Source organism: Amblyomma americanum, chromosome 1, assembly GCF_052857255.1.
Source record: "Amblyomma americanum isolate KBUSLIRL-KWMA chromosome 1, ASM5285725v1, whole genome shotgun sequence".
Classification (NCBI taxonomy): domain Eukaryota; kingdom Metazoa; phylum Arthropoda; class Arachnida; order Ixodida; family Ixodidae; genus Amblyomma; species Amblyomma americanum.
Window position 1 is genome coordinate 272,467,810 of NC_135497.1, and position 11,065 is coordinate 272,478,874.

General features: G+C 48.0%; 1 protein-coding gene across 16 annotated transcripts in view; it reads right to left on the reverse strand.

Annotated features, from left to right (window-relative positions):
• LOC144115083 (uncharacterized) overlaps positions 1-11,065 on the reverse strand; it is a 263,914-nt gene that overhangs the window by 155,267 nt on the left and 97,582 nt on the right. The window lies entirely within an intron of this gene.

Here is an 11,065-nt window from a genome sequence, read left to right on the forward strand (position 1 = left end):
GGTAGCCGGCGCATTTTTTCACTTTTAGTTGCTGATAAATAAAAAAAAAACGACCGATGTCAGAAAAGATTCATTTGCGGAATTATATGTCGACGTCCTACCAAAATGGTTACCGGGACCGCTTTCTCACGGGTTTGGTGCGATTCGCGAAAATAGCGACAATGCAAAAATTAAGTCGTATATATTATTCACCTCCAGGTTCGCTACGACAAACCTTTGTGTCTCATGTGGGGAAGTTGAAACAATAGAACATTTTCTCTTCTATGGCCGGCGGTTCGAATTTCAGAGAGAGCAGTATTTGGAGGTCCCTCTTTCGAGATTATGACTCCCTCTGTGTTTTCCAATTCTTCTCTCGTTCGGTGCGAGCGCCAAGGGATTCTAGTTAAGTAGTATTTGCGGCTGCCTTCATGATTACATCGTTGCAACTGGTCGGTTACCTCGTTACCTGTATATAAAATTCTGCCACATGTCCAAAAAGTGTTTCATTCTATTCCTGGTACTTAAAATTTCTTTAATTTTATTTGAATTTTCGAAAAAAATTTCTAGATTCAGCCTTCTACTTCGCCGCCTCATGCCTTTTTTTTTTTTCCCCGCAACCAAATACTTCCTTGGAATTCACCGCTGTATCTTGGCCAATCCCCCCGCGTGGGTACGTGCCATGTTTTACTGAGATAAAGAAGTGGAAGAAGAGGAAAGGGGGCGAGAATAGCCTTCGATGACTGAATGAATAAATTTATTCTACAATATAACAAAATGAAGACCTCCACAACACCTTATCAGGTCCGCTCCTACCGGGATATTGAATATTTCGATCGAGTGATTTGTTCAATACGCTCACGACATTGTGGAGCTTCTCGCACGAGTGAAAGCTCCGCCTCACCGCAAAAACATTAACACCCTTCGTAATAACCTGAACTACATGGTCTCCGTCAACACCATAGCAACGGCGTCCAGGCGCTCCAATAAAATAAGCCGGGGTTACAAGAAACCAATTGCGAATCACACTTGTTTCTGGGCGTTATTTCATTATGCTATTCGCGGGTGCATGTAGCGCACGCGAGAGAGAGAGGTTTCGTTATTTCTTCTGTTATTTTTCCGTTATTTTTTGAAGGTTTCCTCCAACCTCCCAGGGAAATGGGATTACCCCTCCTCGCCCAGCATGTGGCGGACGTAGTCTGCCAGAAATGGCACTGGGCATGATTCGTTCCCTATAGCGATGGAACAAGCCAGCTCTCCAGGGCCTGTTGGGATGTGTATCTTGGTTTAGATTTTAATGTGTTCTCTTTTGGTGGCCTGGATGTGCGGACACTCCTAAAGAGTTGTACTTGTTGGGATGTGCATGGCAGAGTGGGCATGTTGGTCTTCCGGGTAGACCCCAAATGTAGTGTATATAATCTTGCGTCATCAGTATGTGTGTCTGGGTACAGCGGACGATGCAACCCTCCTCATTGTTATGCTTGGGTGGGCAGGGGAATGACTTCAGTTGTGACTTAGTTCTTTGAGTGTTTGCGTGCGCTCTTTGTGAAGTTGTCTCCTATGATGCCATTGGTCGTAGCCCTCTGGCCAGAGAGAGGGAGGTCCCGGAATTAAATCAGCGCGGGACAGCACGTGCAATCTTCGATTCCCTCCATGTCTCCGTGGCCGACGGACCCATTGCAGAGTGACAAGGGGAAAGACACTCTCCAAATTCGGAGCAGTAAAGGCAAAGATGACGGCGACGGACACGGCCCCGCGCACAGCAGCAAATGCGCGTAAGGCGTTCTGAGGCTGTAGATTATAGGAGTTATTGTATGTCTAGCTGTTTTATTGCTTTGTTTTGTCACCAGGCACAGGAACATAATGAGACTTTAGAACGCAAGTTCGCTTGACAATCAGTCATGACAGTGCCGCATTTCCCTACGTACATTAAGGCGGTGTCGGAGGCCGCTCTCCTATCCGCCGGTGTGGAAAATGTGCACTCAGTGCACATCCAGAGTAAACACCGAAAGTCACGACCACACGAAAAAAGAAGCACAGGTTTCCAGCTCCGGCACGCAAGATAAGCATGCGACAGAGCCCCGCTTACTGTGACAGCTTCGGCATATTCCTGCCAACGAAAACTTCATGTTATCTCACCTTGGTGTTCCAATAAAAACGAAGCTTTTTGTCGTCATTTAAACGTTACTTTGCAACTTTACATATATTTTTTTACCAGACATCTACACAGCAAACCCTGTCACGGCTGTAGATAAACAAACCAGAGCGACAAATTGTATGTGATAATATTGCGCATTGAGGAGTTGAACAAAAATGTTCTTTTTTTTAGAGCGCAGCTCTTAAGCGCCCGTTCGTGCGTCGCCGCAGTTGGTGTAACCGAGCCAAACCATAAATAAATAAAACAAAGATTGCCCACGAGGCCGCGAACAGATCAGCTCTGCTTGCCACTGCACGAGAGCACTATATATATATATATATATATATATATATATATATATATATATATATATATATATATATATATATATATATATATATATATATAAACAAGCGCCTTGATAGTAAAACTAAGCAATGATCTGTGGTTAGGCCAGTTAGTGAAAGCTGTTGGGAAGAGCAGAAGTTCTGTCAATGCTTTCGCGCCCTACGCCTGTGCTATTAATATAGGAATGCATTCAACGTCTACATTTTTTTCACCTTGCCTGCATATGGCAGGTTCTCTCAGATCATGAATGGCAGTTTACCAACATATACAATAGCTGTATCTTGCCGGTACTCACCTACGGGGCAGAAACGTGGAGGCTAACGAAAAGGGTTCAGCTTAAGTTAAGGACAACGCAGCGAGCCATGGAAAGAAAAATGATAGGCGTAACGCTAAGAGACCGGAAGCGGGCAGAGTGGGTGAGGGAACAAACGCGTGTTAATGACATCCTAGTCGAAATCAAGAGGAAGAAATGGGCTTGGGCAGGACACGTAAGGCGAAGGCAAGATAACCGATGTTCGTTCAGGGTAAAGGACTGGATTGCAAGAAAAGGCAAGCGTATAGCAGGGAGCGGCAGAAAGTTAGGTGGGCGGATGAGATTAAGAAGTTTGCGGGCATAGGGTGGCCGCAGCTGGCACAGGAGGCCTTTGCCCTGCAGTGAGTGTAGTCAGGCTGATGATTATTTATTTATTTATTTATTTATTTATTTATTTACTATTTATGCATACTGAAATCCCGATCCCGTGGAGAGATTTCAGCAGGGTGGGAATACATAAAAAAGAAAGAATATATTTCAAGGGAGGGGGGAATAAATAAAAAAATGGCATGTTTTTACAGTGGAATCAAGAAAATAAAGGACAATAAAACATGTCATGGCAAAAATTTATCGAAAACCTTTAGATGACATACAAACAAGTTCAAGGATGGCTGAAGAACTTCATTGTTAGCAAGTAAATTCTGATGAGTGACAGTTCTGGGGAAAAAATGAGCACTTAAAGGTGTTATTACTTGTGCGAATTAAACGGAGTTATTGTCAGATCATGATTTCGCCTTGTGGCATACTCAGATGAAAAAGAAATAACGTTTGCGAAATATACTTTGTAATGTCCGTTAATTACTTGAAAGAAAAATTTAAGACGCGACACACGATTTCTGTTAACTAGCGAAACTAAACCTGCTCTCGTTAGTAATTCGCTTGCACATGCTTTCTAGAAGCTGTTGTATATAAAGCGAAACCCTCTTTTTTTGCACACTTTCAATTTTATTCATATTGGTTTGTGTGTACGGGTGCCAAATGATGGCAGCATAATCTAGCATTGCAAGTACGATGGACTTGTATGCAAGCAGATGAATGCTAAGAGTGGAAAGTTTAAGGGCCCTTTCAAAGAAAAAACATTTTCGTATTAGCATTAGCTATACCACACATTATACATGTTTATTCCAGTAAAGATCATTCATAATCCAAAGCCCCAAGTTCCTATATTGAGACACCTTTTTTAATATGTTTTGGTTGTAGGCGTACTGGAATTCTAAAGGTATTTTTTTGCGAGATAGTTTCATATACAAATTTTTTCAAAATTTACAGGCATTTTCAAAGTGTCACACCAAGGGATAACTTTGCCGAATGCACTATTTAAGACTATTTGATGAGTAGCGCTTTTAACTTCAGAATAAAGAACCCATTTTTAAGCGACATGGTTGATGATGAAATGTGAGACCCCGTAGTCATGTGTAGAATTTGAGTTTGGGTGAAATTTTCAATTCCGCAAAGTGCCGAGTGAAGTAAGTGCTTTATTTTCCGTTAGCAATATAAATTTTGAGAACGGACAGGTTTGAGGAAAAAAGATGCATACGCAGTTTGACAAGTCCTGAAACCCGCTTAGTGAATGTATTTTCTGCAAGCCTTTTCTCCTCCGTATGTATTTTCTGCGTTATAGTTTCCCACGCAGCCCGCCCCGTAACAGTGGCCCAGATGATAGCTCGTGCCTAAAAGCCACGCCGCTGCTCGAAGAAGAGGACGTGGACCCGCTACGCCTGCAGGCACCGATCGGTCCACCTGGCAAGATGCAGGACGAGGCGCCTAACTCTGGAGCCCCGGACGATGCGTGGGAGAGGCAGCTGGACTTTGAGAGGGCGTGCGGCGCGGATGGTCCCCAGAAGCGGTGCTGGCTCAGCAGCGACCTCACGGCGTGAAACCAGGTGATGCACGGCTTCGCGTTCGAACTCGTCGAGGCGAAGCCCGGCAGTCTTCGCCTGCAGTCGATAGCGCGCGGCAAGGCGGAACGGGACTCCGCAGCCGCCGCCCGCGAAGCGTCCTCTTTACTCTCCTGGCTCCTCGGGCACCACCGCTGCGTCGAAGAGCTGGCCGTGACGTGCGCCGTCCACACTGGCGACATATCGGAAGAAGCGCCCTACTCTATCCGATTGCGGCCCCTTCCAGCGCGTGATGCCTGGCGCAGCTTTCGCCGGCTGGAGATCGAAGAGCGCCCGTCTGCCGCCCTCGTGCTGAGGGACGTTGACGCCGTCATCGGTGTTGAAACGCTGAAAATCAACGCTCGCGCCATCAAACCCGAGTTCGCAGCCGAAATCGAGGCACTTCTGCGGCGTAACTCAAGTTCCATCAAAGCAGTCGATATCTCCGATATGAACCGACTGCCGCGAAGTGTCATCAAGGCCCTCGACTGCCTCAATAACTGCGAGTCGTTGGCGATTTCCTCGCTCATTGACTTCGTCCGAGGCCTGCCGGACATGAATTCGGTGGCGCAACTTGTTCAGACATCGAAGGTTCTCAAGGAGCTCAGTGTCGACCCGGTTATGGACGAGCAGATCTCTGTCACAGCTGAGGCCCTCAAAACCAATCCGGCACTGACAAAGCTCACTCTGTTTATACCGGACTCAACGATCCCGCCTTGAGCACTATTTCCCGCTCTTGAGATCAATACTACTTTGAAGGAACTGCGGCTCACAGGCTGCTGCTCCATGGACGCCTTAAGTGGACAAGCTTTGGCATCCGCATTGCGAAAGAACACGTGCCTTCGGGAGCTGTACATAGAGGACGTTGACATCGACGCCTCCAGCATGAAAGACTGGCCGGATGCGCTGTCAGAAAACACAGCGCTGGAGTGCTTCCAGTTGTCAAGCGAACAAGTACCGATCAGCGGAATATCAGCGTTGTGTAAGCTCCTGCCCGCAAACAAGACATTAAAGAAGCTAGTTTTTGCCGGATTCCAGGCTGCCCAAGAAGAAAGGTATGGGTTTGGCGCTTCTGAGATTGATCCACTTACATGGCGTTTTCTACAGCGGTGTCATTGCGAAACCATTCGGCATTTCGAGTCGATGTCTCGCTCAACAAAATCTTGTTTGGTGCGAAAATGTGAAAAAACAAACAGCTCTCACATTTAAATTATATTACAAGACATTAGTAGATATATTAAATTGCTATTACTAGATACTAGATGGACCTTTGATACAAGGGCCTTAGGCAGATTTTCCGTTCAGACAAGCGAAGTTTACAGATTCCGGAAGATACTTTTTTGGGCTGCTATTCTTTCTACCTTGATGTTGACATCGTTTTCTCCTTGCCAGCAAAAATGTATGTTTGACGGTAGGGAGTAGCTGTTCGGCCAAGATAACCTGCAGTAAGCGGCACATAACATTTTTGTGTTTCATGCGCCGTAGAAAGTACCTTGGGGATCCTATTTAATTGCGATCGGATTAATGCTGGACAAACACAACTGTCTCAATGATAATTTCAGACAAGGTGCCACCTCTTCTCCCGTCGTTAGCTGTGTGCACTTGCCAGCGCATTGTAGACCCTGCGGCTGCCCTCTAACATAGAGTAAAACATATTTAGGAAGGAAGAAGTGACTGTAAAGGGGGATATTTGAAGCGTTTGTCACTCTTTGTTCAATAGTTGACGTGCGGATGAACTTCCACGGTGCTGCTCGGCGAGGAATTGTAATTCCTTTTCTGACGAATTGCAGATTTTCATTCTTTTTTTCAAATATATCATTCATCTACTTCTTCACACTTGCCTTACCTCATATCTATCTCATCTTTTCTCATCGCCCCCCCCCCATTTTTCACGTTTTTCTTTTTTCACGTAGTGCGTGCGCATGAGTCCATCACTGTCAAGGTGACCTTCCATAAAACTGCGCTGCCATTGGCGCTTCGTGCCTGTAGGGAGAATTAAATTCAACGCAGGTGTTAGGTATATTTTCAAGAGATCAAATTTGCTGATACCACGCCGGTAAATTTGACAAGGGCGGTAAGCAGCTATCGAGCCAGGTTGTTCAACAGCAAGCGGCCACAAATCGCGCTCTGTTCCAGGTTGGCTCTGGCAGAGCAGCTGCGCTATGACGGGTGCTACGGCCGCGTGCAGCTGCCCTGGACCGAGGCCGACCTACCAGGCCTGTTGTCAGCCCTAGCCACTCCTTCGGTGTGTCCTGGGGAGCTGCACCTTCCGGACATCTGTCAGCTCTCGGACGATGGCCTCAAGCTCCTCTGCGACGCCCTGACGCCCAGCAAACGCGTCCGCACCCTAAGTGCAATGGTGCTGGGGGAGCCTTTGGAAAGAGGAACCGCCCTCTGCCAAATGCTGAGAGCCAATCGATCCATCAGCTGCCTACGGCTCAGCATGGCGGACGACGGGGCGGGCGACTTCGTCCGAGATGTCTTCCATGCGCTGGCCGTCAATACTGCCATAACCGAGATTGACATCCACCTGGATAAAATTGACAGACTGGACACGGCGACCGCATTTTCCTACATGCTGTCTCGCAACACCACAGCCACAAATATTTCGCTGTGGTTCTCGACCACTTTTCCCAGGCAGTTTATTAGGGAGATATCGCGCGGAATGACGCTGAACAAGCTCGTCGTCGACTTGAAATTCGTCACGGAGAAGCTCTGCTGCGACCCCTCTAGCCTCGTCGTTTTCGAGGCGCTGCGGAGGAACCGGGCCGCCCTGAACCGCGCCGTCGACTTCGTCCTGCGGCGCCCAGCTGACCGACGGTGTGCCGAAAGCTTCGAGCTCTTCGCGGGACGGTCGTGCTTGCTCGCCCGCCTGGTGGAGGTCACCGGCAAGACGGAGCCAGAAGTGTCGCTGGACCTGACCGCGGCTGAGCACTTCTTGCAAGACCACTACCTCATCCTCACTGGCATCATCCAGCGCACTCTGGTCTGCCGACCCGCTCAAGCCACGCAGTTGGACGAACTCAACACGGACTGCTGGAGAGCTGTCGTGCGTCACCTCAAGATTGGCGACGTTCGTGCGTAGCACCATGTGCTTCTTTGCCCACGCGGAAAGCTGGCCGATTTAACTCTGTAGCATTAAAACATGAAACTTGTCGCCAAAGCCACCGGCATTGTCTTCGTGGACCCCTTCATTTCTAGCTCGTAACTGACCAAGGATTTCGTTTTACAGCGTATCTGTGCAAGGGCACTTTCGAGCAGACAGGAGTTGGCAGAGCACGTCGAGACTGGTAGCCTGCCGGCCAATGAAATAGGGAAGGCAGAAGGCGATCCCCGGGATGCGCCTTGCGCGGCTCCGTCCACGGGCACCTTGAAGCGGGAGATTTCGTGGGGCGCTTGCCTCCAAAGGCTTTTTGCAGATTCCGCGCATAGCTTAGCTTTTCTAAACGAAAGCGCAGCAGAGTGGTGCGCAGACTAACGACGCAAAGTTGATTCGGAGGAATAATCTCAATTACCCATTTCCCGTTGGAATGCGAAAAAGGCTATAAAGACATACCTACCAAGCATATCAAGCACTCGCCTACCTTAAAATAGTTCATTGAACCAGTCGAGGACGCCGCATCCGCAACGAATGGCCCGTATTGTATGAGTAGATAGACACTAAAACATTTTATTCGCCGGAAAGAGTACTCCGTCTATGTGTGTTAGCGTTTATTTTCAGCGGGATACGGTGAACGCTTGCCTCTTATTGGTGGCGTAGCAGCTTCAGTGTTGTCCACATGCGCTGAATGACGGCTGGGGAATGCTGGCAGTTGCACTATTGCTGCTGCGTATAAAACTCTGCAGGTTAAACGGCGAAAGCTAACTCACTCGGTGAGGTGCTTTGCTGTAGAAGTCAATCTAATGCCTCAAATGGAGCGTGAACAGACCTAAAAAGCAATAAACGCGAAAACTTAAAATGCCCGAGATGCACCACAAAGCAGCAGAGCAGCACGCGGTACTACTTCGATCTTCACTCGGACGTGAGTGATGACGCCATGGTACCATAGCGTCATTGGCCGACTGCCGCCTGCGCACCGATCATATCAGCTTAACCTCAGTCAGAGTTTAACCTGAGTGCAATATCGTCGTCAGACGTGCCGACAACTCAGCAAAGTAAAACCATGAGCCAACCAGGCTAAACTCAGGCGTTCGCAGGCCTACTCTGTTTAGCTACGTTAAAACCCCATCGCTTTTTTCTAGTTTTCCTCCTTGCTCAACTCTAGTCTGCTTGTGAGTGAAGTGCTTAAATCGTAAGCATTTGTTATCAGCTCTGCCTGCGAGTCTTCTGCCCGGTCTTACTGCTTATACATTTGGGTCAGAGAAGTGTTCGTTGGGCTGTTCCAGACAGGCGCATAAAGCACCTGTTGTCGTACATGAGCACTTAAAAGAAATTTTGCTCCTATTTGCATGTATTTAAGGTGGAGCAAGTGAGCTCAGGCGCATACAATAGCACAGTGGAACTCACTGAGCCCTTGCACTCCTCAGTACTTGTACACCGCCTGGCAATGTGCGCCATGACCACCGTGCAAATCTAAAACACGAGAGAGCTGCATTTCGGGTAAGTGGAAGGTCCGCATGACTGAAATGAAGCTGTAATTTTTTAAGCATGTCCTCATTGCACGCATCGGATTAGTCTTATGCTAAGATGCCCCATCTGTCGCAAGACTGCCAGGGAAACGAGCCCATGACCGGAGTCTGATTGCGATCGTATAGGCGTACTTGGTCGAGGTAACTCCGCTAATTGTTTTGTGCGATCAAAATGAGCAATAGTGGAATCCCTCTTCGCACCTCCATTCCCAAAGTTAGCTGCCTCCAGATTACTGTAACTTGCCTTTGGTTGAGTGAGGGGTGAGGGGGAGGAGAATTGCCTCGGCTTAGAGCAAAAACATTCAAAAGAGTAAAAGCGCCAAAGTAATCACCGAGGCTCAACCCAACTGCTTTCTCAGAATTGTCGCATCAGGGGCCGTATTATGGAGCTCTGACAAATTCTGTCAGAAGTTATTGACAGTGACGTCAAAATGACGAAATGATGAGACGCCGCCGCTTGACGCAACGAGGAATCAGGCAGTTACAGCAGGGCGGCGCCCCGAGAGCATTTATTTGCGCAGCGAGGGGCCGTCTGCTAAATTTTTGTAAAAAGAATTGTGAAATATGCGGCAATGTAAATAATTATTTTATTTTGCCAAAACATTGTGTTTAAAGTTCGAAAATATTAATCAAAACAAAAAGCGTTCGAAATTGTGCTATTAAATTTGCTGGTGGGTAACTTTTGCTGCCGCGGGGAAGTGCTGACAGCGGTAAAGCGTCAAGTCGCTTTGCACGAAAGCAGCCGATTCCACGCCGTGTTATTGTTTTTTTTACGCGGCCTCTGAGATCAGGCTACTGTGCGGTTGACCTAATTGCGCAGAAAAAATTGAACGAATGCAGTGAAGGAGGCTACGTGCCTGCTGAGCGAACTTGCAAGGAGCGCATGGAACGAAATCGACGAAGACAACTTGTTGAAGTCTGTGTTGTTCTGCTCTTTCGATCGATCACAAAAATGCCAAAAGGTGAGGTGTTGCCGCATGTGATGTGTGATTGTCTGTTTCTTTTCCCTTGGGAAACAGAAGAAGACACTAAGTGCGATTTGCTGGGAAAAAATGAAGTGTTTTATCAGCATAAGCGTGTTTTATTTATATGTGTTGTGGCGCAGAGGTGACCGCGGGAGCCCACCCCTTCTGCGCGCTAACTTTGCAGATTGCCTCCAACACCTGCCGCACGCATTTGCTTACCATTGGTTGTGCAATGCCGACGTGCGCCTCGTTACCAACGGCAGGTTGAAAGCCGCCCGTGGCAAAAGAACGCAGTGCATACAGCACCTGCCACCGCACCGACAGCGCGCTCGCAAGCCAACCTCCCAGTTCATCGGCGACTTCGTCGCACAGCCGCTCCACAGCCTGCTTCTCCAGTCGTGAAAAGGGGCCGAAACAGCTTGTCCGGTAAGTCAAACATGGCGTGTCTTCGTGCGCTCTCCTTCGCCGTTGTTCGCGCCGGCGCAGCCGCCTCGTATCGCCGCGTACACGGCCACAATTTTCTGTCACAAACGCAACGGTCAAATTGACCGCCTCGAGGCTGTCACAAAAAAACTGTCAGTTTGCGCCTGCATAGTTAGGTGTGTAAACGTCACCACTTCTGCCACTTATGCGACGTAATTCGCAATCACCCATGACGCAAAAAAGCAATATGGCCGCCGGTCACGACCGACCAATAGGAGCGAGGCTAAATGACCCGTTTTTGACAAGTTATTGACAACTTTGCAGTTCGACAGTTCCGTAATACGACCCCAGATGTCTGATCGTCACATAATTTCTTTTCATGTGAGGCTCAAAAGTT